Source organism: Taeniopygia guttata, chromosome 23, assembly GCF_048771995.1.
Source record: "Taeniopygia guttata chromosome 23, bTaeGut7.mat, whole genome shotgun sequence".
Classification (NCBI taxonomy): domain Eukaryota; kingdom Metazoa; phylum Chordata; class Aves; order Passeriformes; family Estrildidae; genus Taeniopygia; species Taeniopygia guttata.
The window spans coordinates 5,345,655-5,372,753 of NC_133048.1; the positions used below are offsets into that span (position 1 = coordinate 5,345,655).

Below are 27,099 nucleotides of genomic sequence, written 5' to 3' on the forward strand. Positions count from 1 at the left end.
GTGACAAAGGACAAGGTTTATCACCTGGACTGGAATCTGGGATTATTAAAGCACACGTCCCAAGCCACTGCTCCTTTTGCTCTGGTTTGGCAAAAATGAGCTCAAAAATCAAAAAAGCCCTGAAGAGCCAGGATTTTTGGTGAGAGGTTTTGTGCTTGATACAACTTCCCAATTCCCAGTCTCCCACACATCCCTGCCCTTGGCAGTGGGAGCCACTCCCTGGCTCCTGTCCCTTGTCCCCAGTCCCTCTCCAGCTCTCCTGGAGCCACATCCACAGCCAGAGGCCTCCCAGATCCATCCCTGGATGCCAACAGAGCCTCATTCCAGTCCCAGGGAACGGGATCAGGGCATTCCTGCCACTTTAATTCACAAATTTCTCTTTCTACACCTGTCCACCTAAAACATTCAACTGCGGGTTCATGTTTTGGCTGCCACCTCCGAGCCGGGGTCAGCTCCAGCTCTGATCCATGCACACAGCAGCACAAAGCCTTTTCTGCCAGCTGGGCCAGATTCGAACCCCGCAGGCAGCAGAGCGTGGCCACGGCACCGAATTCATCCCGAACCCCAAAGCTCCAGCCCGGGGAGACTGCAAAGCAGCCAACACCTCAGCTGGCACTGCCCCTTCGCTTCCTTAGAGCCCTAAAAGCTGCAAAATGCATCCCAGAACCTGCAAAATGCATCCTAAACCTGCAAAATGCATCCTAAACCAGCAAAATGCATCCCAAAACCTGCAAAATGTACCCTAAAACCTGCAAAATGTATCCTAAACCAGCAAAACTTATCCTAAACCAGCAAAACGTATCCTAAAACGTGCAAAATGTATCCTAAAAGCTGCAAAATGCATCCCAAAACCTGCAAAACGTATCCTAAACCTGCAAAATGCATCCTGAACCAGCAAAATGTATCCTAAAACCTGCAAAATGCATCCTAAACCAGCAAAGTGCATCCCAAAACCTGTAAAATGTATCCTAAAAGGTGCAAAATGCATCCTAAAACCTTAAAAATTTATCCTAAACCAGCAAAACTTATCCTAAATCAGCAAAACATATCCTAAAACCAGCAAAACGTATCCTAAAACCTGCAAAATGTATCCTAAAAGGTGCAAAATGCATCCTAAAACCTGAAAAATGTATCCTAAACCAGTAAAACGCATCCTAAACCTGCAAAACGCATCCTAAACCAGCAAAATGTATCTTAAAACTACAAAATGCATCCTAAAAGGTGAAAAATGCATTCTAAACCAGCAAAATGCATCCCAAAACCTGCAAGTTTTGTCCTAAAAGCTACAAAATGCATCCTAAAAGGTGCAAAATGCATCCTAAACCAGCAAAATGCATCATAAACCAGCAAAATGCATCATAAACCAGCAAAATTTATCCTAAAAGCTACAAAATGTATCCTAAAAGGTGCAAACTGCATCCTAGACCACCATAATTCATCCTAAACCAGCAGAATTCATCCTAAACCGGAAAAATTCATTCCAAACCAGCAAAATTTATCCTAAAAGCTACAAAATGTATCCTAAAAGGTGCAAAATGCACACTAAAACCTGAAAAATGCATCCTAAACCAGCAAAATGCATCCTAAGCCAGCAAAATTCATCCTAAACCAGCAGAATGCATCCCAAAACCTGCACAATGCCTTTTAAAAGCTGCAAACTGCATCCTAAACCTGCAAAATGCATCCCTAAACCAGCAGAATTTATCCTAATCCAGAAAAATGCACACTAAAACCTGCAAAATTCCTCCTGAAAGCTGCAAAATGCAGCTTAAAATGAGCAAAATGCTGCCTAAATCAGCAAAATGCATCTGAAAACCTTCAAAATTATATGAATAAATAAATAAAATATAATAATAATAATATTAATAGTAATAATAATAATAATAATAATAATAATAATAATAATAATAATAATAATAATACAACCTGCAGGGTTTTGCTCCAGCACAAACCCAGCCCTGCCTTGGGGTGGGGGAAAACCTCTCCAGTGTGGCAGCGCTGCTTTCAGCCCTGCTGCTGTTCCTGCCCCTGAACCAGCCCAGCTCCATCCTCAGCAGCTCCCCACGGGCACTGAGGCTTTGGGGTTCATGGGCACCCCCGGAATTTGGCAGGATCGCCCTGGAGTGGCACAGAGCAGGGCAGGGGACACCTCTGGCACTGAGGATGCTGCAAAGGTGAGGGTGAGGAGCCAGCCTGGGTTCAGGTAAAATCTTCAATGAACCTTGGGTCTCTTTTTGCCTTTTCAGACATTTTTGGGGTGGCTGCTGTGCCCTTAGAGATGCCCCAGCCCTGAGTGGTGAACAGAGCTTTAATTAGTGGGGATCTTTAATTAATGAGGCTGAGCCAGGCTGGAGAGCTGGGGGTGCTCCCCTGGAGAGGAGAAGCTCCAGGGAGAGCTCAGAGCCCCTGCAGGGCCTGAAGGGGCTCCAGGAGAGCTGCAGAGGGACTGGGGACAAGGATGGAGGGACAGGACACAGGGAATGGCTCCCAGTGCCAGAGGGCAGGGCTGGATGGGAGATTGGGAATTGGGAATTGTTCCCTGGCAGGGTGGGCAGGGGCTGGCTGGAATTGCCAGAGCAGCTGTGGCTGCCCCTGGATCCCTGGCAGTGCCCAAGGCCAGGCTGGACACTGGGGCTGGAGCACCTGGGACAGTGGGAGGGGTCCCTGGGGTGGGATGAGCTGGGATTGAAGATCCCCTCCCACCCAAACCACTCTGGGATTCAGATTCCCGAATCAAGGATGAGAACCAGGACCAAAAACCATTGCACCAAAGGGATAAAGGAAAGGAAATAAGGATTTCCTGGATGGTTCCAGGCCCCCCAGTGCCATTCCCCACTGGAAAATGCAGGGGGGTTTGTACCTGGCAGGGCCTTGTGGAGAGGTTTGGGCTCTCCCAGGTACCCAGAGCAGCTGTGGCTGCCCCTGGATCCCTGGCAGTGCCCAAGGCCAGGCTGGAGCAGCCTGGAGTGGTGGGAGCTGTCCCTACCCATTGGATTTTGAAGTTGCCTTCCCACCTAAAGCAGTTTGGGATTCTGTGACAGTCCGTCCCTGTGCCCGAGGCACTTCCACCACCATTTACTGGGAATACCATTGAAAATAGCAGCCATTTATTTTTATTTAGTGTTTTTCACCCTATTGGAAAAAAAAAAAAACAAACCTCTGTGGTCTTTTGCAAACTGCTGTGGGGGGAGTGTGGCAACGCTCCTGGGAGGGAGGGAGAATATTTTTAACCCCATTTTACAGAAGTGGGAACTGAGGCACGCACTTTTCCACAGGAGGAGATTGGCCCCAAACGCTTTTGAATCCTTGCAGGATGACTTCCAGCAGAGATCCTCGCTCCCAGAAGAAGCACACACTTATTCCAGACTACAGTGGTCACTCTGTTGTGCCCCAGCCAATTTTCTCACGTAAACAGAGCGGTGAAGAGTGGTTTCTCTTCAGTTTTTGTTAATTTTAGCCTGAGAAAGTCATGAAGGAAATACCTCAGCACCACGGGCAAGATGGTGGGAGGTAATTAAACCCCCAGCTCCGCTTTCCTCCCCGCTCAGAGCAGCCTCACGTTGCTGGAGGCATCTCCAGCTCTATTTTTGCCCCTGGTTCCAGCCTGACCTTGCCCTGCTCTGTTTTGTTCCCCAGACAAACACTCCCCACCTCCAGGGCAAAGGCATCTTCCTCCCAAACACAGCCCAGACTTTATCTGCCTCTCCAAAACGTGCAAAAACTCAGCAGATTTTCAGTGGGCTCTCAAATACACCCCAAAAAAAGCTCTGTCCTGCCCCTCCACACCCCTCCCCCCCGGTCAGACCTGCTGGGATGCCAAGAGGCCTCAAATCCGAGTCATTTGCTGCACAAAGAATTAAAGGATCACTGAACTCAGTGTGGCCAAAGGGTCCCAGGGGTGTTGATCAGATTTACAGCCCTGGGACAAAAGGGACAAGTCCAATTTCCAGCCCAGCTCCTGATTTACAGGTGATGGGACCATTCCAAAAGCATCCATGGGAATCCATCCATGTGGACTTTAGGAATATGTCTTGTTTTTCATTTCTATTCAACTCATTTCAGGCCCATCTTTTCCCCATAGCTTTAATTTGGAACACTATCACTTTAAATTTATTCAGTAAATATACAAATATTTCTATATAATATATATGAATTTTTTCAGTAAATATGCAAATATTTATATATAATAGATATGAATTTATTCTGTAAATATACAAATATTTATATATTTTATATAGATATGAATTTATTCCGTAAATATACAAATATTTATATAGTTTATAAAAATATACATTTATTCCATAAATATACAAATATTTGTAAATAACAGATAAAAATTTATTCTGTTTGTCCCCAGAAAGGGAACAAACCCCAAACCCCTTGACTAAGGGAACACAGGAAACCCGTGGGCAGGCATTTGAGGAGTCAGCAATGCCTCATGGAAAGCTCGGAGGCACATCCCTGCCAGTGCCAAACCCTCAGCTCTGTCCCGGGCTCACTCTGCATCCCCTGGGCTCCAGCAGGGAATGGGGAGATCCCTCCTATCCCACCCTTTTCCCTGGGAATCTCCCATTGCTTGAGGCAGAAGGAGCCAGGCACAAATCCAGGGCTCAGGGGGTTCTTCCTGAACCCCTTGAAAGCTCCTAAAACCCCTCAGAGTTTCCCCGATTTCCAATCCCTCCCAGCCTAAATGGGAACCGCTGCATCACCTGCAGCAGGTGGATCCCAGAGCTGGGGGTGAAGGAGGCCGGTCCTGCAACCCCTGAGGCAGGAATCTCTTCCCAATTCCCCTAAAAAGTGACCATGAACAGTCCCAGAGCTGCTGCCTGGGCGGCTCTGAGCCTCTGGGGAGAAAACGTTCAGACCCTTCAGAGCCCTCAGCTGAGCGAGGCAAAGTTGGGGTTCAGCCCTGGAAGGATTTGAGGGAATCACTGAAATTCCTTCAGGCCAAGCTTGCTGGGAAAAGGGCCAGGCTCAATTTTATGGGATTCTCCTGGGATTTGCCCTCTGAACTGCAGCACCAAGTGAGGGCTCAGCAAGGCCCTGAATGTCTGGGTGCATGGAATGTGGGAGAGCCCCAAATCCCCGGTCTGAACTCAGCTGGATCCTGCTGTTTTCTGGCAGAACCCTGCCTAAAATCTGCAGGATTACTGGAGAATCAGAGCAAAGTAACTGAAACCCCAAAGGCTGATAACACTTTCACAAGCAGGTGACCCTCCAAAGTCCAGGAAAGGAATGATGGATGGGCTGAAAGACAATTTAGGATCTGGAGACTGAGAAGCTGCTGAAGTTGAAAACTTCATTAGCACAAGGAAGGGTTTAATGAGGTTCCCCCCAATGCTGAAGATGCTCTCCTCTGATTTTGGGCCCAAAACACTCCTAAAAAGCACCTGGGATGGAGCCTGGCTTCAAGGCAGTGAGCAGCAAGCAGCCCTGGCGTACGGCGAGTCCATTTTGGGAAGGTAGGAAAACCTGATCTCATGTTTTCCCCTCACGTATCCCAGCTCAAAAGTTGCCAAGCACTTCCCAGAAGGAAGGAAAGCGTCCCCAAACTGCAATTTTTCCGTCCAGCTGGAAACAAACAACAACAATTAAAAAAAAAAAATGGTTACAAAAATACCAGGGAGGTCTTGAATGGGTTGGTTCCTGTTGCTCTGCGGGAAGAGGTGCTCAGGTTTCCACTGTAAACAGGCAGGGATGGCTGTGCCCATCCCCGGCTCTGCGGGGCTCATCCCTCACCTGCTGCACCTGCGGGCCCTGCTCACCTCCTCCCAAAGCTCCAAAAAGTGAGAAATGAAAAAAAAAACCAGCACTGCAGGGGCTTCTGACAGCCCGGCCTTCCCAGGGAGGAGAGGCTGGGCTTGGCTCGGGGCTTGGCAGAGAAAATGAGGCGGCGTGGGGACCGAAGATGATTTATGGCCACATCCTCTCTCCCCAAATGTTTTCTGAGTGCCTGAACCCCCCCCCAGCCCCCTCGGCACTGACACACAAAGCGCTCTTTGATGCTCGTTAGGAGCTTCACCTTCTGCAGGCTCGTAATTAGAGCCGGGCAGGATGAAAATCTCCTTTATTTGTCATTCCTGCCCCGACTGCAGGGAGCAGGATCGCAGCTGAGTGCCCTGGGAAAGCCCAATTTCTGGAATTCCAGCCAGGGCACAGCGGGAGCACAAATAACCTCCGTCCTCTTGCAAGGTGGTCTCAGCTCCGCGAGGAATGGCCCCGGATTAACGAGCCAGAGGTGGGAAGGGAGAGCTCAGCAAATGGAACAGGCAGGGTGGAAAACAGAATAAACATTTCCCTGCATCCCAAGCAGCCCCGCAGATCCCAGCAGAGCCATAAAATCCCCTAACAAGCAGCCTTTCTAAAGGCACGGACAATGAATGGTGCTGAATGTATATTTGAAATAAATCGCTCTCCTTCCCAGAGGGTAATTTTCCTTTTTTTCCCCCTCTGTTTGACCCTCCCCTTGCCAAGAAACCCGAGGCTTTGAGGCGCTCCGGAGGCTGCTGAGGCGCTCTCGGTGTTCAACACGTGCGGCAGAAGTTCTGACAGCAGAGCTGGAGGCAGCGGGAGCCCCGGCGAGCGGGGGGGCCGCGGGAGGGCGGAGGAAAATCAACTTTGCTGAGGCAGGAGCGGCCGGACACGGCGCTGGGGCCGTGCCAGTGACGCGCGGGGAGTTCCCGGGAGCCCCCCGGTACCGGGCTGCCACCCAATGCCCAGGATGGCCGCGGTGATTTCCCTCCGGGACACGCTTCCCTGCTGCCCCGGCTCCCGGGAAAGCTCCCGAGGCAGCGCTGCCCCGGCCCCGCGGCCCGGGGGAGGGTTCTCAACAGCGCTTCTCTTGTTCTCTTCAGGATAAATGTTATTTTCGGGAGCGCCGCTGCCGGGACTCACCCGCGGCTCCCCGGAGTGGTTCCCCACATCCGATCACGCTGCCCCGAACACTGAGCCATTCTCCTGACACGTGTTTTCCAAGAGAGAACTCCAAACATTTGGGATTTCTCTGTCCCCCAGCCCAGCCCGGCTGGGAACGCGCCCCTGCCTGGCCAGCAGAGCCAGACCGAACCTGCGCTCCTGGCTCTGCTCGCCTCGCCTCTCCCGCACCTGGGGCAGCCTCCGGGCAGCGCGGGGGGCACAGAAACCCTCCGAGAACCTTGTTCCCCTGCTCAAAGCGCGGCCAAGGAGCGGCACCACGCTCCTGGAATGGAGGAGAAGGGAAGAGCAGAGCACAGGGAAGGGAGAAGTGCCCGCGGTGGATGAGGATGAAAATGGTCACTCAGGGGAGTGAATCCCCTTCCTTCGGGCTGCAGGAACTGCCCCAGGCTCCTCGGAGGATTTCTGGGGGGCTGCACCACACTTGTGCCCCAGAGGTCACAGCCCCAGCCCTGCTGCAGCAGTTTGCTGCCAACACGCTCATTAATTAATCACCCAGTAACTCCTGCAAGTTGTTTTTTTTTCTCTGATGCACAGTTCACACAGGCCCTCTACAGATTTTGAGCTTCTGCAGAGAAACCTCCACCAGCCGCAGGGCAAAGGCTGGGGGCAGAAATCCTGGGAACAGGTCAGAACAGCGCAGCTCAACCCCCCTGTCCCGCCCCAGGTCTCTGCACCCTCCCCTGGAGCGATGAAAGAAATCCTATTTCCAGCAGCCCTGCAGCTAAGAAGGGCACGGCAGAAGGGGGTGAGGACAATGTGACATTTTGGAGCCTTCTGACACCCGTGAGCCGAGTGAGAATCGCAGCATCCCACCGAGCCCAGCTGCTCTGAAGGAGGAAACGCGCTCTGCTGCCGCCGGGGACGTTTTCCCACAAGAATCCACAGGACAAGTTCGCGAAGCACCGGGACTGCGAGAAAAACACGAGTCCCCACAAGCACAAACACCTTCCTGGAGGGTCAGTGACGCCAAATAAATCGGGAGAGGTGGGAGTCGGGACAGAGGGGCCAGCCAGCCCAGGTAAAACCTGGCTCCGTGCCCTGCCAGAACAATCCTTCAGCACCGGGGAAACTCAAAGCCCGGGAGCTGCAGGTGATCCCCGGGCAGCGGAGCAGGGCTCGGATTGTATTGCTCACACCATAAATCAGCGTGTCAGCTGCCCCGGCCGCTTCCACACGCCAGCCTGGCACCGGCGAGAAGTGCCAGACCCCTCTCGGCACGGCCGGCGAGCTCAGGAACGAGAAGGGGAAAAAGCAAACCACGCACAACGCCTTTTTCCGGAATAACAATGCCTGCATTTGCATAGAGCAGCTCAGCCCGGGAGGCACCGATCGCACCTCCGGGCGCATCAAAGGCGTTATTAATTTCCATCGAGGAGAATTAAGGAGCTTAACTCGTTAGCACTCATTTAGTCAGCCTTAATGCATTTTTAAAGCTGCCTCGTTTTCTGCTGATGAGCAGGTGCTAATCAAGGAACGCTTAAAAGGGATAAAACTCCCCGCGGGTCAAGCTCGGGGACAGCAGGTCCAGCCGCGGCTTGGGGACATCCAACATCCTGCTTGGCAGGAGCTGCTGCAGGGGTTTCGCTGGCACAGCTCCTGTCGCATCACGTGTGGCCCCAGAACAACCCCTCGGCTCCCCGCTCGCTTTCCTGTGCGAGTGATAAGGAGGAAATCCGTCCCAGACAGGCAGACAGCTCAGCCCGGCGCTCAGCCCAGCCCCAGCGCCCGGCTCCTCATTAGGGCCGGCCGCCAATTAAGCGCCCGAGCTTTGTGGCGGTGCCAGCGCAGCCCCCGGAGGTGCTGGCGGCCGCTCAAGAGCCACAACCTCCTCGGGGTGCCCAACCACGCGCTGCGCCCGGGAGGGACAAAAACTGAAAATCACCGACACGCAGCTGCTGCTCCCCAGTGCGGTGACCTCAGCGGCGGGTGCCCTTGTGGCACGGGGGACGCCGCAGCCCTGCCGTGCCCTGCCGTGCCCTGCCGTGCCCTGCCGTGCCCTGCCGGCACAGGGCAGGGAAGAGCGGCACAGCGGCGCTCCGCGGGCGCGCACACGGACACGGACACGGACACGCGCGGGGAGACGCGCCCGGCGTTACCTGCACTCGCCCCCCGCGCGGCAGCCGCGGCTCTCCCATGGCTCTGCCGGCGCCAGGCTGGACCCCGCGGCTCCAGGGGGATCTTCTGCCGCGCTGCAATAGAAAAGGTTGGTTTAAAGCTCCTTATTTGGGCAGTGATGTCAAGGGAAGTCGCTCGGGCAGCGCCTCCCCCTTTTTCCATTCACTCCACATTGTTTCCTGTTGTCAAGCGGCGGCTGCGGCTCCGCGCGCGGCCGCGGGATCCTCTGGGAACGGGATCCTGTGGGAACGGGATCCTGTGGGAACGGGATCCTCTGGGAACGGGATCCTGTGGGAGCGGGATCCTCTGTGCATAGGGATCCTCTGGGAACGGGATCCTCCGGGCACAGGGATCCTCTGGGAACGGGATCCTCCGGGCACAGGGATCCTCTGGGCACAGGGATCCTCTGGGAACGGGATCCTCTGAGAATGGGGATCCTCTGGGCACAGGGATCCTCTGGGAACGGGATCCTCCGGGAACGGGATCCTCCGGGCATGTGATCCTCCAGGCACGGGATCCTCTGAACACAGGGATCCTCTGGGCACGGGATCCTCTGGGAACGGGATCCTCCGGGAACGGGATCCTCTGGGCACGGGATCCTTTGGACACAGGGATTATCCAGTTCTGGGGATCCTCCGGCCATGGGGACCCTGCAGCTCTGGGATCCTCGAGCCCCGGGACTCCTCCATCCCCAGGGATGCTTCGGCCGGCCAGGGGAGCGGCTCCGAGCTGCCCCCCGCTCTCCACAGCCTTTCCCATCGCCCGAGCCGTGATTCGGTTCCTGATTCCCACCCCCTCCCTGCCGGCAGGGGTCGGGGGGTCCCGGCGGCCGAGGCAGCGCTGCGGGCCCGGCGCTGAGCGCGGCTCTCCCGCCGCCTTCCTCCCCACATCCTCCTCCTCCTCCTCGTCCCTGCCCATCTGCCCCGGCAGCACATGGCGAGGGAGCCCCTCCGCTGCCCCCGCTCCCCTCCCGGCCGCCGGAGCCCTTCCCAAGGGATGCGGCGGGGCAGCCCCGCCCGGGGGCACCGGGAACCTCTCCCGGAGCATCCCCGCGGCTGCGGGAGGGACGGCGGGGACAATGGGGACAGCGGGGACAGGCAGGGACAGAGGGGACAGCCGGGACAGCGAGGACAACCAGAGACAGTGGGAAAAAAAGGGACAGCCGGGACACTGGGGACAGCCGGGACAAGCCGGTCCCGCCAGGGTTTCCAGCGCAGGGAACTCCGAGTTCCTCAGCCCCATCCACGGAGCTGCCCACCACCCGCTGATGCATCCCGGGCTTTCATTTGAATTTTTTTTTTGTTGTTGCTGGTTGGTTTGGATTGTTTCTGTGTTTGGAGTTTCGGGGATTTTTGATATTTATTGCTTTATGCTTGGGTAGTTATTGCTTTTTTCCTTGGATTTTTGGTGTTCAAAGGGGGGCTCCAGGAGAGCTGGAGAGGGACCGGGGACAAGGATGGAGGGACAGGACACAGGGAATGGCTCCCAGTGCCAGAGGGCAGGGCTGGATGGGAGATTGGGAATTGGGAATTGTTCCCTGGCAGGGTGGGCAGGGGCTGGGCTGGAATTCCCAGAGCAGCTGTGGCTGCCCCTGGATCCCTGGCAGTGCCCAAGGCCAGGCTGGACACTGGGGCTGGAGCACCTGGGACAGTGGGAGGGGTCCCTGCCATGGCAGGGGTGGCACTGGGTGGGATTTAAGGTCCCTCCCAAACCATTTCAGGGTTCTGTGATCACTCCCATACACAGGAGAAGCCAAAACCCTTGGGATAAAAGGGAGATGAAAGGATTCCCTGGCAATTCCCACTGAGGATCTCAGCTTTGGGCATCCCCAGCTGAGCTCTGAGGACAGAGCCAGACACCCCTGGGTGCTCCAGGCAGCTGGGAAGAGGCAGCCTGGGTTTTTTTAGGAGAAAGCAGAAGCAGGGCCCTGCAGCCCAGGCTGTGTTTACATTTAAATGACATCTGCTTACTCAGCACAACGCTTCTGTTCTGCTGTCTGTGGTCAGTAAAGTCCTGCTGGACGTGGGGAAATCGAGAGCTCTGGGCAGGATTGTTTTGCTCAGCCCCTCAGGAGGTGTTTGCTAAGAGCCTGCTGCTCTCTGGGGTCTACCTGCTCAAATATTCCCTGGTGAAAGCAGCTGCACCCCAGAGCTGGCACATCCCAGCTCCCCTTTACTGCTACACCAAAAGTGTCTGAAAAGAGAAAAAAATCATCACCCCCATCCCACTGGGTCTGTTCCCATCTGACTCCAGCTCCAAAAAGTCAGGGTTAAGTCAAAAAAAGCTGGTGTGAATTCTCAGTGATGGAAAGAATGTCAGCAAATGAGGAAGTTACAGATGTGCTTTTTGGGGTGAACACCCCCAGGGCTGTCCCTTTGCTCTGCAATGTTGCTTTGCAGGAGAATGAATAAATCTATCAAAACACCAGCCTGGCTCTTCTCCAACCATCCCCAGAGCCAAGAGCCCCGAAACTGCCCCCCCAAAACGCTCTTGGTGCTAAACGAAAGGAAATTCCCCATAACACATTTCCTACAAGCGCGTTATTTCCTCAACAGCCCCGTTTCACACCCAATTTCAGCTGCTCTCCTTCCGGCCAGAAAGGAGAATCCGAGCCCGGGATAAAGAGGTTTTATTTGTTTCATTTCGCTCTCCTGCTGCTCCTCCCGCTCTGGTTGGTTGGTTTGGATTATTTCTGTGTTTGGAGTCTGGGGAGGTTTGATATTTTTTGCTTTGTGCTTGGGTGGTTCTTGTGATTTTTGGTGTTCAAAGTGGGGCTCCAGGAGAGCTGGAGAGGGGCTGGGGACAAGGCCTGGTGTGGGAACCCAGGACATCCCTCTGGCTGCCCTGGCAGGGCTGGGACCCTGGCAGGGGTCAGGAACCCCCCTGGACAGAGCCCCCAGAGACACTGTCTGTGATCTCTGTCCATGGAAAAGAGTTTTCAATCTTACAGGATGAATTACCAGCTCTGAGTGTTTGATATGAGTAATAATTAGGTGTGGCACGGGTGCAAAAGTAAAATTTTAGGATTCTAGATGAGGGGTCCAAAGGGGACAAGATGGAGGAAATTGGGTGTGCCTTGTCCTTTTTCTCCTTCTTCATGCCCTCCATGTTTCACTGTGGTGTTGGCATTTTTCTGTTGGTTCAGGCTGGGGACACACTGTCCAACGTAGGTGACAGATATTGGCACGTTATTGTAAATCCAGCACAGGTAGTTTGTGGTATTTAATGTTTGTAACATCCCACTGAGGGCAGAGCCCCACACGCTGCCCTGCAGGACAGAGCTGCGGCAGGGCAGCAGAACATGTTAGAGATAAACAGAATAAACAACCTTGAAACCAGCACAGACCAATTATGGCTTCTGCTTTGGCAGCGGGGCTGAAAGACAGAGACTTTCTACAGTCTTGGAATCATTTAAATATCACAGATTCCGTTAGCCTGGAGGGACAGGACACAGGGAATGGCTCCCAGTGCCAGAGGGCAGGGCTGGATGGGAGATTGGGAATTGGGAATTGTTCCCTGGCAGGGTGGGCAGGGGCTGGGCTGGAATTGCCAGAGCAGCTGTGGCTGCCCCTGGACCCCTGGCAGTGCCCAAGGCCAGGCCGGAGCAGCCTGGGTCACCCTGGTGTCACCAGGGCAGGTGCTCAAGGTCTTTAAGGAATCCCAGGGATGCAGCCAGACTCTGGATGCCCCACAGAGCCCTCAGGACTCTCAGCCTCCCACAGCTGTCCTGAAAAATGCCGGATTTGGGGCTGTTTCCTCCTCCAGGAACCTTTCCCATGGTTGCTGCTCCTGGATCTGGGGTCAGGCCACACCTGGAGCTCTGCACTGCCCAGCTCTGCTGAGACAGGAGGAGCCAGGCCAGGTTGCACCAGGAGAGGTTTAAGTTGGATATCAGGGAAGATTGATTCCCTGAAAGCTTTGGAATGCAGTGCCAGGGCAGCGTGGAGTCACCTGGAAGTGCTCAGGAAACGTCTGGATGTGGCACTTGGGGACAGGGGTTAGCGGTGAGCCTGGCAGCACTGGGTTAGTGCTTGAATTTGGTCGTTTGGGAGATATTTTCCAACATGAACAACTCCAGGATGGGCCAGGAGCAGCCCAAGGTTTGTCCCTTGGAGGCCACAAAACCTGGACCAAGCAGGAGGCCTCTGCAATAGGAGGGACTGGGAGGGAGAAGAAAGCCAGATCCTTCATCAGACTGGACTCAGATATTTGGGTGGACATGGAATCAGTGAAATACAGCTCCAGAGCATGGAGAGAACCACAAGGAGCCCAAATCAGAACCAAAGAAATCTCGCCTTCACTCGGTGTCCTCAAGGCGGTGACACCTCAGGGCTGTGTAAGAGCCCCGGGGCCCTCAGCAGCTCCCCACACCGGGATTTTAGCAGCCCAGGAACACAGATCAGCTCCTCCTGACACATCCACGCTCTTCCTTCCTTTTTTTATTTTGCTTTTTGTCAGATGGAGAGGAGCTGAGAATGGGCTGGGAGGAGTTCTTGTGAAAACCTCACCCAGGGAGAGGCTGCAGCACCTCTGCTCCATCAGCTGCCTCTGCTGGGAAGACACAGTCCCAGGAATCCACAGAAGTCACAAAACCATGGAATATTTGGGCTGGAAAGACCTTATAGTCCATCCAGTGCCACCCCCAGGGACATATCACTGTCCCAGCTGCTCCCAGCCCCAGTGTCCAGCCTGGCCTTGGGCACTGCCAGGGATCCAGGGGCAGCCACAGCTGCTCTGGCAATTCCAGCCCAGCCCCTCCCCACCCTGCCGGGGAACAATTCCCAATTCCCAATCTCCCATCCAGCCCTGCCCTCTGGCACTGGGAGCCATTCCCTGTGTCCTGTCCCTCCATCCTTGTCCCCAGACCCTCTGCAGCTCTCCTGGAGCCCCTTCAGGCCCTGCAGGGGCTCTGAGCTCTCCCTGGAGCTTCTCCTCTCCAGGGGAGCACCCCCAGCTCTCCAGCCTTCCCAGTCCCACAGGATTTGTGCATCTCCAGATGTTTTCCCCACATGGGAAGACTCTGCCCCAGGAAGGTGAAGTGACTCCTTGAGGGCTGCACAGGAAATCCGTGGGAGAACTGAGAGGAAACTTCCCAGTTCCCACAGTGGATTCCCAGCTCTTTGCTGGGAACCTCCATTCCCTCCAGGTTACCCCAAGAGCAGCTCTGCAGCTGTGTGGATGGAGAAGCTGGAAATCCTGGCAGCGTTTTTCGGCTCTATAAATGGATTTTAGGAGGAGAGGAACGGGCTGGGAGCAGCTGGAAGCATGCAGGGTGCTCCAAGGAGCTGCTGTGCAGCAGAAAGGGTGGAAAAATGAGTAAAAATCAAAACAAAACCCCACCAGGAGAGGTGGGGACAGTTTGACAGAGGCCTTTTCAGGCACTGGGTAATTTTTGCACAGCCTGGGCCAGGCTGAGGTGAGGGATGGGGAGGAAAAGGCTGAGCTGGGGCTGGGGAGGGAGATGTGGTTGTTTAACCCCCCTGCACCTCAGCACAGCCCCTTTCCTGGCTAAAGAGTTTCTAACAAAGGATTTCCACAAAAGTCAGCGTGGCCTGAGCTTCACCCCATGTTTTCCTGCCCCTGCAGCAGGAACAGGAGTCTCCGGGGAACCTTGGCCTTCATTTTCCAATTTAAGCAAAACCACAATTTTCTGCCCAAGAGAAGCCACCAGCACCAGGCAAACACCTTTGTGTGGATTGTCCTGAAAGGCCGTTTGTGCTGTTTAAGGGAAAATTACCTAAAAAACACCTTTCAGGGTGCTGAGGCACAGAGATCAACCCCAGGGCATTGAGGGTGTCCTGGGCAGGGTGAAGGACCCTGGGGAAAAATAAATCTTAAAAAACCTACAGTGTTTTTTTAACCCAAAATCTTCAGTGTGCTCGCGCCTGGCTGTGTGTGAAGCACTTTAACACAACGTTTGCACTTTGCTGTGAATTTTGTTAGTTTTCATTTTTCCTTTCTAGGAGGGTTGGGAGGGACAGGACCCAGGGAATGGCTCCCAGTGCCAGAGGGCAGGGCTGGGTGGGAGATTGGGAATTGGGAATTGTTCCCTGGCAGGGTGGGGAGGGGCTGGGCTGGAATTGCCAGAGCAGCTGTGGCTGCCCCTGCATCCCTGGCAGTGCCCAAGGCCAGGCTGGGCAGTGGGAGGGGTCCCTGGGGTGGGATGAGCTGGGATTGAAGATCCCCTCCCACCCAAACCACTCTGGGATTCAGATTCCTGAATCAAGGATGAGAACCAGGACCAAAAACCATTGCACCAAAGGGATAAAGGAAAGGAAATAATGATTTCCTGGATGGTTCCAGGTGCCCCCAGTGCTATTCCCCACTGGAAAATGCAGCGGGGTTGTACCTGGCAGGGCCTTGTGGAGAGGTTTGGGCTCTCCCAGGTGCCCAGAGCAGCTGTGGCTGCCCCTGGAGCCCTGGCAGTGCCCAAGGCCAGGCTGGGCACTGGGGCTGGGAGCAGGTGGGACAGTGGGAGGGGTCCCTGGGGTGGCACTGGATTGGATTGAAGTTCCTTCCACCCCAAATCATCCCATGGAGATTTTTTCATTGCAAAGCCCCACAGCCCAAGTGAGAGCGTTCCCACTCCCGACTGAAGAGGGGACAGGGGATGTTCTCTCCACGTCACCCCTCCCCTTGGGAAATCTGGAGCCGCAGAAACCTGTGAACACACCACATTTCAGATATATTTAACAACCTTTTCCAACCCAGCTGTCAATCTCGGAAAGGGAAATGAGAACCTTCAGGAATTTCAGGCAGCGGCATCTCCTGAGCTCCTCCTGCTCCTGGAAATCCCTCCCGGCACCTTTCCTGAGCTGGGTTCATTTGGAATAATCCGGGCCCAGAAACCCAAGCCCCTTTTCAGCCATCCATCAGCAATTAGGCAAACAAAGGGTAATGAATACCCCTAATTAAGGGCAGTGCTCATTTGCCCACCCAGGACCCTCCATCCCTCACAGAGCGCAGGATTTCTGCATCCCACTTTCCACATCTGCAAAATTCCTTAACTCTAAAGGTCCCCGTGCTCGTTAAACATCCCAAAACCATGAGGGAGAGTCTTCAATGATCCCAAAAAATCCCTGTAAAGTTGGGTTCATATCCCAAGCTCCCATTAAAGACACATGTCCTGGGAAGTGGCAGGCACGAGGAATCATTATGCTAATTTTAGCCAGAGCATCTGCTCGATGTTAAATCTGAAACTCCGTCTCGGAGAAATCATTTAATGGTTTTGGTTTTTTTTTTTTCCCCTCTTCAGAATTGACATTTGTCAAACAATATGTTGGGAGCTGAGGCTGCAGCCAAGTCTGAGTAATCCCAGCGGGCGAGCCTGCAGAATTCGGGAGTGGAGAGACAGGCTGGCTGTGCCCCCTGGCTCGGGGCTGTCCCTGCCAGCTCCTGCCAGGGGACAGAGTCACCCAGGTCCTGTCAGGGTCACCCAGATCCTGCCAGGGTCACACAGGTCCTGCAAGGTTCACCCAGGTCCTGCCAGGATCACTCAGCTCCTGCCTGGATCACCCAGGTCCTGCCAGGATCACCCCAGGGTCAGCCAGGTCCTGCCGGGGTCAGCCAGGTCCTGTCAGGATCAGCCAGGTCATGCCAGGATCACCCAGGTCCTGCCAGGGTCAGCCAGGTCCTGTCGGGATCAGCCAGGTCATGCCAGGATCACCCAGGTCCTGCCAGGGTCAGCCAGGTCCAGGCAGGATCAGCCAGGTCGTGCCAGGATCACCCAGGTCCTGCCAGGATCACCCAGGTCCTGCCAGGGTCAGCCTAGGTCCTGCCAAGGTCACCCCACCCAACCAGGGTCACCCAGGTCCTGCCTGGGACACCCAGGTCCTGCCAAAGTCACCCAGGTCCTGTCAGGGACATCCAGCCCAGCCAGGATCACCCATATCCTGCTGGAGTCACCCAGGTCCTGTCAGGGACACCCAGGTCCTGCCAGGATCACCCAGGTCCTGCCAGGATCAGCCAGGTCGTGCTAGGATCACCCAGGTCCTGCCAGGGTCAGCCCAGGGTCACCCAGGTCCTTCCAGAGTCACCCAGGTCAGCCCAGGGTCACCCAGGTCCTGCCAGGGTCACCCAGGTCCTGCCAGGATCACTCAGGTCCTTCCAGGGTCAGCCCAGAGTCACCCAGGTCCTTCCAGGGTCAGCCAGGTCCTGCCAGGGTCACCCCACCCATCCAGGGTCAGCCAGGTCCCTGCCTGCCTCCCGGGATGCCCAGCATGGAACAGGCTCAGCTGGAACACTGGGAATTCACCTGTGGAGACCAAATGGCCTCAAGAGATGTTTTTTTCCCTGCTGGAGTCAGCTCTTACAGGGCTTTAAGCAGCATAAAATCCTATTATTAGTGGGTTTATAAACCTGAGCAGCTTCCCAGCCCTCATCCAGTTTGGGAAATCCCAGGGAACAGGAGAGAGCACCTGGGGGCTCTCAGCTTCGTTCTCTCTGCGCCACGAAAGGGACACAGACACCTTCCAGTGCATCCCTTCCCTTCCCTTCCCTTCCCTTCCCTTCCCTTCCCTTCCCTTCCCTTCCCTTCCCTTCCCTTCCCTTCCCTTCCCTTCCCTTCCCTTCCCTTCCCTTCCCTTCCCTTCCCTTCCCTTCCCTTCCCTTCCCTTCCCTTCCCTTCCCTTCCCTTCCCTTCCCTTCCCTTCCCTTCCCTTCCCTTCCCTTCCCTTCCCTTCCCTTCCCTTCCCTTCCCTTCCCTTCCCTTCCCTTCCCTTCCCTTCCCTTCCCTTCCCTTCCCTTCCCTTCCCTTCCCTTCCCTTCCCTCTCTTCACACCAGGATTTTTCCATTGCCCCAGCTGAACTGACAGCTCAGTTTATTATTTTTATATATTTTTATATATTTTTAAATATTTTAAATATTCCCCTCTGGCCACCCAGACCACTGGGCTGACTCCCCCAATCTCATCCGTGTGGACACAGATAAACAGGAAAGTTTTCCCGACAATTTGCCCATTCATTCCCACGGAGTGACTCCCAGCTGGAATTTGGCTCTGGATTCTTTTAAATCGGGCACTTCGTGGTGCACAAGGCCCAGGAAGGAGGAAAATACCAAATGACACGGGAATTGTTGGATAAATCAGCATAAAGCATCACAGGATTCATCCCAAAATTCAGCCTGAGTGGGGCTGCGCCATGGGATGGGCGAGCACAAGGCCTGGATGGGGCTGGGAATTCCAGCTCTTCATTCTTGAAGGGTCAAAACATTGATGGATTCCCTGAAACCGCCTCCAAACTCCCTAAATATGCAAAAAGAAAACCCAAAACTGCCTGAAATCAACATAAAACTGCATGAAATCACCTAGTACTGCCTAAAAACACCCTAAAACTGCCTCAAAACACTAAAAACATCATAAAACTGCTTCAAAACGCCCTCAAACTGCCTAAAATCACCCCAAAACTGCCTTAAAACACTAAAAACACCCTAAAACTACCTCAAGACGCCCTCAAACTACCTAAAAACACCCTAAAACTGCCTCAAAACATCCTCAAACTGCCTTAAAACACCCTAAAACATCCATAAAACAGCCTAAAACCCCTTCAAAACAGCCCAGCTTGAAACTGTCTTAAAAACACCCTGAAACTGCCTCAAAACCCCCAAAAATTTCTTCAAAAACAGTCTAAACTGCCTCAAAATGCCTAAAACTGCCTCAAAACACCCTGAAACTGCCGTAAAACAACCTAATGACACCTAAAAAAACCCTAAAACTGCCTCAAAACACCCTGAAACTGCCTTGAAACACTCTTAAATTGCCTCAAAACACGCTAAAATTGCCAAAAAACACCAGAAAAGGTGGGAAAACGCATCATTCAGGCAACAAGCGCAATTTTATAGTTGAGTCATTTACATGTTTGGGTTTTTTTTCATTTACAAAGTGACGATTTTAGGTCTTTGATGTGTCAGAAAACACACCCAGCATGGCCTCTCTGAATCTGTGGGGTTTATTTCAGGGTGGGAAGGTGCAGCCATTGGATAATTATGGGATAAAACCAGTTCCTGCAGCAAGCTGGGCCTAAGCAAACCACGCTGGCTCGGAAATACTTGGCACAAAGTCCAAACTTCAGTCAAAGCTTTAAAATAAACTAAGAAAAATAGAATTATTGACCATGGTGGTGGTGCTGGGAACGGGTTGGACTTGACCTTGGAGGGCTTTTCCAACCTCAAGGACTGGAAATTCCAACCTGGAGGAGATGGTTGGACTTGATCTTGGAGAGCTTTTCCATCCTTTTAAGGATTTCCAGGGTTAAGCTTTTCCTGCCTTAAATATTGGAAATTCCAACCAGAAGGAGGAAATGGTTGGACTTGACCTTGGATGGAGAAGATGGTTGGGCTTGAACTTGGAGAGCTTTCCCAACTTTAAAGATTGGAAATTCCAGCCAGAAGGAGGGAATGGCTGGACTTGACCTTGGATGGAGAAGATGGTTGGGCTTGAACTTGGATGGAGAAGATGGTTGGGCTTGACCTTGGAGGGCTTTCCCAACCTTTAAGCTGGAAATTCCAACCTGGAGAAGATGGTTGGACTTGATCTCAGAGTGCTTTTCCAGTCTGGATGAGATAAAGGCTGGACTTGATCTTGGAGGGCTTTTCCAGCCTTAATTGGAAATTCCAGCCTGGAGAAGATGGTTGGACTTGACCTTGGAGAGCTTTTCCAACCTTAAAGATTGGAAATTCCAACCAGAAGGACGAAATGGCTGGACTTGACCTTGGAGGGCTTTCCCAGCCTCAAAGATTGGACATTCCAACCTGGAGGAGTTGGTTAGACTTGATTTCAGAGAGCTTTTCCAGTCTGGAGGAGGAAATAGTTTGACTTGACCTTAGAGGGCTTCTCCAACCTCAAGGACTGGAAATTCCAACCTGGAGGAGCAAATAGCTGGACTTGACCTTGAAGGGCTTTTCCAATTTTCAAGCCTGGAAATTCCAACCTGAAGGGGATGGTTGGACTTGGTCTCAGAGGGTTTTTCCAAGCAGAAGGATTGGCAATTCCAGCTTTAAGGATTTGGAAGGATTCTGAGAAGGGGGAAGTGACAGGGCAGGGACAGCAGAGCGTGGCACCAGCTCCCATCCCTCACCTGCCCCTGGCTCTCCAAACTCCAGGAACCCTCGGAGCTTCATGGAATTCCTTCTCCCTGCTTGGAATCTCCCCGGCTGCCCCATGGCACAAAGGAATCCTTTGAGATCCGGAGCAAAGAGGGGCTGGGGGGTCTCAAGCCCTGCACACCTTCTCCCAGCCTGCTGTTCTTGGCAGCCCAGGCTGAGTTATTCCTAAGGAAAACATCCCAGAGCCTGTTCGCGCTTCCCGCTGGAACCGATCCCACCCGCGCTCCTCCAAGGAGAATTCCTTCACGCCTCCTTGTGTGCAGGAAGCGCTGGAGTGGATTCACTTCAGTGAAAGATCCTCATCTAAAGGAGCTGAATCACGGCCTGGAACGGGGAATTTTCACCAAAGGGAGAAGGGGTGAATTCCCAGCTGGAAAGGGAGGAGAGGGATCCCAGCCCCGTGTTTCTAACAGGATGCGAGGGCGTTATTTCACACCCCTGGAAGCGTCACCTGGCCACCCTCACTGGGTTTATTTATTAATTAAATAATTGTAAATAGATTTAAATAAATAAATAAATAAATAAATAAATGTGTATATATATGTGTGCGTGTATATATGTGTATATATGTATACATACATACATACATACATACATACATATATATATATATTATATATATATATAAAATATATATGCACAACTCTGGTTGTGCACCATTCGCTAATGAACGCCACAGCAAAAAAAACAAACAAAAAAAAAACCCAAAAAAAATCCCAAACATTTTAGACAAGGAAACAAATCAAAAATCCTTTCCAAACATGGTGTGATTTCTTAGAGATTTAGGAAATGGAGGCTTCAGGCCACACACACAAAAATAAATTCAAAATTACAATAATTCAGAGAGAGGGAGTTTGCATTTCCCATTTCAAGGGAGGCTCCTGCCTTCCTCAGCAGACACCTGGCTGTTCAAACCGAGACACTTGGCCACCCCTGCAGGAGATCCCAACCCAAAACCTCCTCCCCAAAGCTGGACTGTGCCACCAGCCCCGAAGTTCTGAGCTTCCTCCCCTGACTCTGCTCAGAGGTTTCAAAGACTTGCTTGGATTTTTTTTTTCCTTTTATATATATATATATAATTATTTCACACTTTCAGCTCAGCACAGAAAACTCCTCAGGTTTTCCTTCAGAGGCTGGAATGTCTGTAATTACAGGCTGCAGTCAGGCAGTGGCTGCTGGAGCTCCCTGCCCTGCCAGCAGAGCAGGTCAATTAGGAGCTCTGAACCCCCATTACCAGGAGGGAAAGCCGGGTTGAATTCTGCTCAATTAGTGCTGGAGCTGTCTTGGAAGAGAGAGGTGAATGGAGCTAATGGAGCTCTGCAGAGACCTCCCCACCAGCGCTGCACAGGCTGGGATTTAATTGCTGCTATGGCAGCAATTAATGATGTTTTGGCACCCAGTCCCCTTCCAGCCTGCAGGGTGACGTTCCTGAGGTTCCTCTCGTGTCCCTTCTCACCTCCAGCTCAGGGGCTCCATTTCAGAGCCATGGGGAGGCTGCTGGGGCTCAGAGGGAACTTTTAGGATGTTCTTCCCCCTCTTCCAGGGCTGGAGCTCAGGACAGAGTGTGGAATTACAGAGGGGCTGAGTATGGAATTATGGAAGGGCTCGTTGGACTGCTGCTATTCCCAGAATGAAGATCATTCCTCAGGTGCCCTCAGGTGGCTTTCAAACATCCCAGAAACCTGGAACCCCATGAGCCAGGGTTTTTTTAGGAATCCTTTACCATTGCTTCCCTTCTGAGCATGGATTTTTGGAAGCAGCAAAAGCACCAAGGGGAAGATTTGATGTGAATATCACCCAGAGGCAGCGTGGCTGTGAGGGCAGAGCCAGGCAGTCCCAAGTGTCCAACTCGGGGTATTCAGTGATTCCACAGCTCCAGGAGAGGGATCAGGGGGGATTGTCCTGTCCGGGTTTGTCCCCTATGATGGCAGAACCCAGCAGGAGCAGCAGCACAGCCTGGGGCAGAGGAGAAGCTCCAGGGAGAGCTGCAGAGGGACTGGGGACAAGGATGGAGGGACAGGACACAGGGAATGGCTCCCAGTGCCAGAGGGCAGGGCTGGATGGGAGATTGGGAATTGGGAATTGTTCCCTGGCAGGGTGGGCAGGGGCTGGGCTGGAATTGCCAGAGCAGCTGTGGCTGCCCCTGGATCCCTGGCAGTGCCCAAGGCCAGGCTGGACACTGGGGCTGGAGTCCCTGGGGTGAGATGAGCTGGGATTGAAGATCCCCTCCCACCCAAACCACTCTGGGATTCAGATTCCCGAATCAAGGATGAGAACCAGGACCAAAAACCATTGCACCAAAGGGATAAAGGAAAGGAAATAATGATTTCCTGGATGGTTCCAGGTCCCCCCAATGCTATTCCCCACTGGAAAATGCAGGGGGGTTTGTACCTGGCAGGGCCTTGTGGAGAGGTTTGGGCTCTCCCAGGTGCCCAGAGCAGCTGTGGCTGCCCCTGGAGCCCTGGCAGTGCCCAAGGCCAGGCTGGGCACTGGGGCTGGGAGCACCTGGGACTGTGGGAGGGGTCCCTGCCATGGCAGGGGTGGCACTGGGTGGGATTTAGGATTCACCCAAACCCTCCTGTGAATCGCTGGCTCTGTGACCATGGGCTGGCACCACAGGAGCCACAGCCAGGTCATGTCACCTCCTGAGTGCTACAGAGAGAGAGAAAAGCCATCCAGGAGCAAAGCTGTGCCTGCCCACCCAGTGCCACCACAGGCTCACCCCATTTTCCTTCCCCGTGCATTTCCTGGGCTCACCCAGCCCAGAGCAGGGATTTGATGCTCTGAGGTTGCTGCAGACAGTTTTATTGCCTGCTCGTCCTCCAGCTGTTCTTAGGGCTGGCAGGAACAGCCCCAGCCCCAGGCTGGGCTGTTTGCAGGCAAAACCCACTCCAAAAACACCCCCGGGGCTGCAGGATTTGACACCTTTTGGATTTTCTTTCATGGTGACCTGAAATGGCCCAGAAGTGCCTCAGCTGAGCCGGGGTTTATCTGAGCAGCTCCTTAATCCCCCCCTCCCCTGGACCTCGGCTCTGCCAACACCTCCCTGGGCACAGCCCTTCAGAACAGGTGCGAATCAGAGTGGAACCACCAGCAGAAAAGAAAAATGCAAAAAAGAAAATCAGCCTTGCCAGGCAAGGCAGGGTTCAGCTCGCACATCTAGGGCTGTTCCTGAAGCAGCCTGGCTGTTTTATCCCTCTCCCAGAACACAGCCGTGTCTCGTTTTATTAATAAAAGCCGTGGCTGTCTCTTTTTTTTGAGAACGTTATTAAAATCCACGGCGAGATTTTCATTGGCAATGAATTCCAGGGCTTAATTATGCACTGTGTTAACAGGCTGGGTGTTTTTACATGTCTGAGAGAGGCCACGTGCTCCCACACTCTCTGAGCAGATTAAATAACCAGACAAACGTATCTTTACACCTTTTTATGGGATTGATGGAATTTTGGTGGATTGGACACCATGAGGATCTTCAGATCCCTGGAGTTGGAGCCTCTCTGGGCTACCCAACCCCTGGGGTTTGGAATGTGGTGATTTTTAACGATTTCGTGATTTTAAGGGATTTTTAACCAGTGGGAGGTTGGAACGAGATGTTTTTTAAGGTCCCTGTGACACAAACCGTCCTGTGGTTCTATAACTCATCAGTATCTGGAGATAAGGAAATGCTGCACTGATTTATAGAAATCCTCCACATCTATCTCAATAAATGCCAAGATTTGTTGTTCTCCACTCATCCCAGCAATGCTTCCTGCAGAGTTTCCCAGGGAAAAACTGATTTTCTGCACTGTTGGTCCAGACAAACCCTTCCCTGTGGTTGCGGGGCCAGCCCAGCCAGCAGGTGACGAATGTCCAGAGGCCACTGTCCCACCAGAGGCTCCCAGCCACATTTCCCCGGGGTGTGAGCAGGGTTCACACCTGGGCAGGGGCTCTGCCCTCCTGAAGACCCCCCAGGACAGGTTTTGTGTCTCTGTTGTTCAGCCTCACCCCTGAGTTGTGACACCAAAATTTCCTCATCAAGCCCCTGGATCCCTGGCAGTGCCCAAGGCCAGGCTGGAGCAGCCTGGGATGGTGGGAGGTGTCCCTGCCATGACAGGGTGGCACTGGATGGATTTTAGGGTCCCTCCCAACCCAAATCATGCCAGGATTCCCCATCCCATGACACAACAAACAGATCCAACCCTGATGAATCACAGAACCACAGAACGCATTAGGTTGGAAAAGAGCTCCGAGATCATCAAATCTGTGCCTGATCTTGTCCCCAGCCCAGAGCTCTGAGTGCCACATCCAGGAATTCCTTGGGCACCTCCAGGGACGGGCACTCCAAACCCCCCTGGGCAGCCCCTGCCAAGCCCTGACCACCCTTTCCATGGGGAAATTTTCCCCCAATATGCAAGAATGGGATTTTAAGGACTTCCAGGGCTCCTTTTCTGTTGTTGGGGTGAGGGGTTGGAGCAGGGGGGGAACAGGAAATGTTCCCTGCCAGACGGGGCTGGGCAGGGACACCTCTGCTGCTGGGGTTGGATTGATGGATATTCCCTTCTGGGAAAAGCCTTTGGGATTCTGGTGTTCAGCATCCCAGAAACGAGGTGGGAAAAGAGCTCCAAGGACATCGAGTCCCAGCTGATCCCCACCTTGTCCCCAGCCCGGAGCTCTGAGTGCCACATCCAGGAATTCCTTGGACACCTCCAGGGATGGGCACTCCAAACCTCCCTGGGCAGTTCCAAGGCCTGAGCCCCTTTCCATGGGGAAATTCCTGCTGTGCCCACCCTGAGCCTGCCCTGGCCCAGCCTGAGGCCGTTCCCTCTCCTCCTGTCCCTGTTCCCTGGAGCAGAGCCCGACCCCCCGGCTGTCCCCTCCTGCCAGGAGCTGTGCAGAGCCACAAGGTCCCCCCTGAGCCTCCTTTTCTCCAGGCTCAGCCCCTTCCCAGCTCCCTCAGGGATTCTCCAGCCCCTTCCCAGCTCCCTCAGCCCCTCCTGGGGCTCCAGCCCCTTCCCAGCTCCATTCCCTGCCCTGGACTCACCCCAGCCCCTCCAAATCCTTCCATGAAGATTAAATTTGTCACAGATTTCAGATCCTCTCTGCACATCCCCGGCTCCACAGGAGCCTCCTGGTTTCAATATTCCCAACGCAGAGCGTGGATTTTTATTTTCTGTACCCAGAACAAACCTGAAAATGGACCTGGCCCACCTGACTGCTGGAAAATGCTGTTTATTCAACTCTATAATTTTGCTTCTGTGGTATAATGATAATTATGATAATAATAAGGAGAGAAGAAACAAGAAAACAGCCAGGAAAAATTAAGGCCATTTTGTTTATCTTCATCAACATGAAATGGCAAATGAGCCTGTTAAAACTCTGGAGTTTAAAAGTTGCACCATATTCCAGGATTAAATCAGAACTGGTCACATGGGTTTGAATTAAAAAAAAAAAAAAATTAGAAATCTGCCTGGCTCCTTGGCTGGGAGAAGCTGATTTTTGTTCCTATAAACAACAGCAGCATGGAGAATAAACAAATAATATTCTAATTGCTTCTACGGCTGCAGAACAGAGCACAAGGCTGGATTATAACTGAAAACAACAACGAGTTCTGGAGATAAATCTTGGTGAAAGTAAAATGTTTCAAGAGCTGAGCGCTCCCCTGTTACTAATGTTGACATCACATCCTTTTCCTGATTTTTCCCTCATTTTCCCTGGGTGATGCCCGTGTTGGTTTAACAGCTCGAGGCAAACCCCCCCCCTTAAATTTCTCTTAACAAAGTGCCTCAGATTTCCTCAGAATGCCCCACTGCTCACAGGGAATTTTAACAGCTCTGCTGCTCCTTTTCTTCGAGACTCAAATTCTGAAATTCCCTGTGCCATTCCTGGGCCTCCACGAGCCTGAATTCCCCCAGTCTTTGATTGCCCATCTGGGGCTGGGTTTGAAATCCCTGGATCTGAAGCCTTTATGGAATGTCAAATAATTGGAGTTTGGAATTTGATGATTTTTAAAGTTTTCCAAGTCTTTCTGGGCTATCAAACCCCTGGGGTTTGGAATTTGGTGTTCTTTAAGGTTTTCCAGCCAGTGGGAGGTTGGAATGAGATGTTTTTTAATCACAAACCAACCTGTTATTCTATAACTCATCAATATATGGAGATAAGGAAACATTTCCCTCCAAACCTGACCATCTGGGGATGCTCCCCTGCACATTTTAATTCTTTTTTTTTTTTTTTAATATAAAATTCTCAAAGAATAATAGAGCCCTTGACCAAACCATGGGCAGACAGAGAATTGCCTTGTCCACGTGCACCTGGAAACACTTTGCAGAGCAGCCTGGAAAAAATTCCAAGAGAGGAACAACATATCCCAAAACACAAAGTATTCCTGAGCAGGCTGTGGAGAAAGGGCTGTTGTTGGTTTTCCCAACGGATTTTCCCAATCCATGCCAGTGTGTTTAAGGGATTGTGGATGAAAGACAATAAAATATGAGTATAAAACATTTGAAAAAGCAGCTTCCCCTTCCCTGCTGGATCTGCTTGGGGATCTTTTGGGATTGCTTTTGTTTTTTTGGGATCTGGTTCTTATGGAGCACAACAACACTTCCCAAAGGAAGAAATGCTCCAGCCTGAATGTTCCAAATGTTTTTCATTTTGGAAACTGGAAGGTGGAAATATTCCAGTGGCAGCTTAGGAAATCCTGGAGGATTTTGAGCTGAAATCCTTCCCTGTGAGGGGCTGGAATTCCCAGAGCAGCTGTGGCTGCTCCTGGATGCCTGGCAGTGCCCAGGGCCAGGCTGGAGCAGCCTGGGATAGCCCCTGCCCACGGAATGGGATGCGATTTAAGGCCCCTTCCAAGCCAAACCTGATTCCATGAACGAGTTTGGCCATAGAATTACACCCAAAATCCCAACCAACCCCCTGTTCCCTTCCCTGGTGGAACTCCCCAGGAAAACAGGGATCTGATCCTGGCT

General features: G+C 52.8%; 1 protein-coding gene across 6 annotated transcripts in view; it reads right to left on the reverse strand.

The window, feature by feature from the left end:
• HIVEP3 (HIVEP zinc finger 3) overlaps window positions 1–27,099 on the reverse strand; it is a 280,416-nt gene that overhangs the window by 115,403 nt on the left and 137,914 nt on the right. For 5 of the 6 annotated variants that reach the window (XM_030290542.4, XM_072918044.1, XM_072918045.1 and 2 more), the window contains one exon: window positions 9,033–9,125. The exons of the other annotated variant lie outside the window; for it this stretch is intronic. The gene's annotated coding sequence lies outside the window, so the exon portion shown is untranslated. The remainder of the gene's footprint in view (window positions 1–9,032; window positions 9,126–27,099) is intronic. 6 annotated transcript variants of the gene reach the window in all.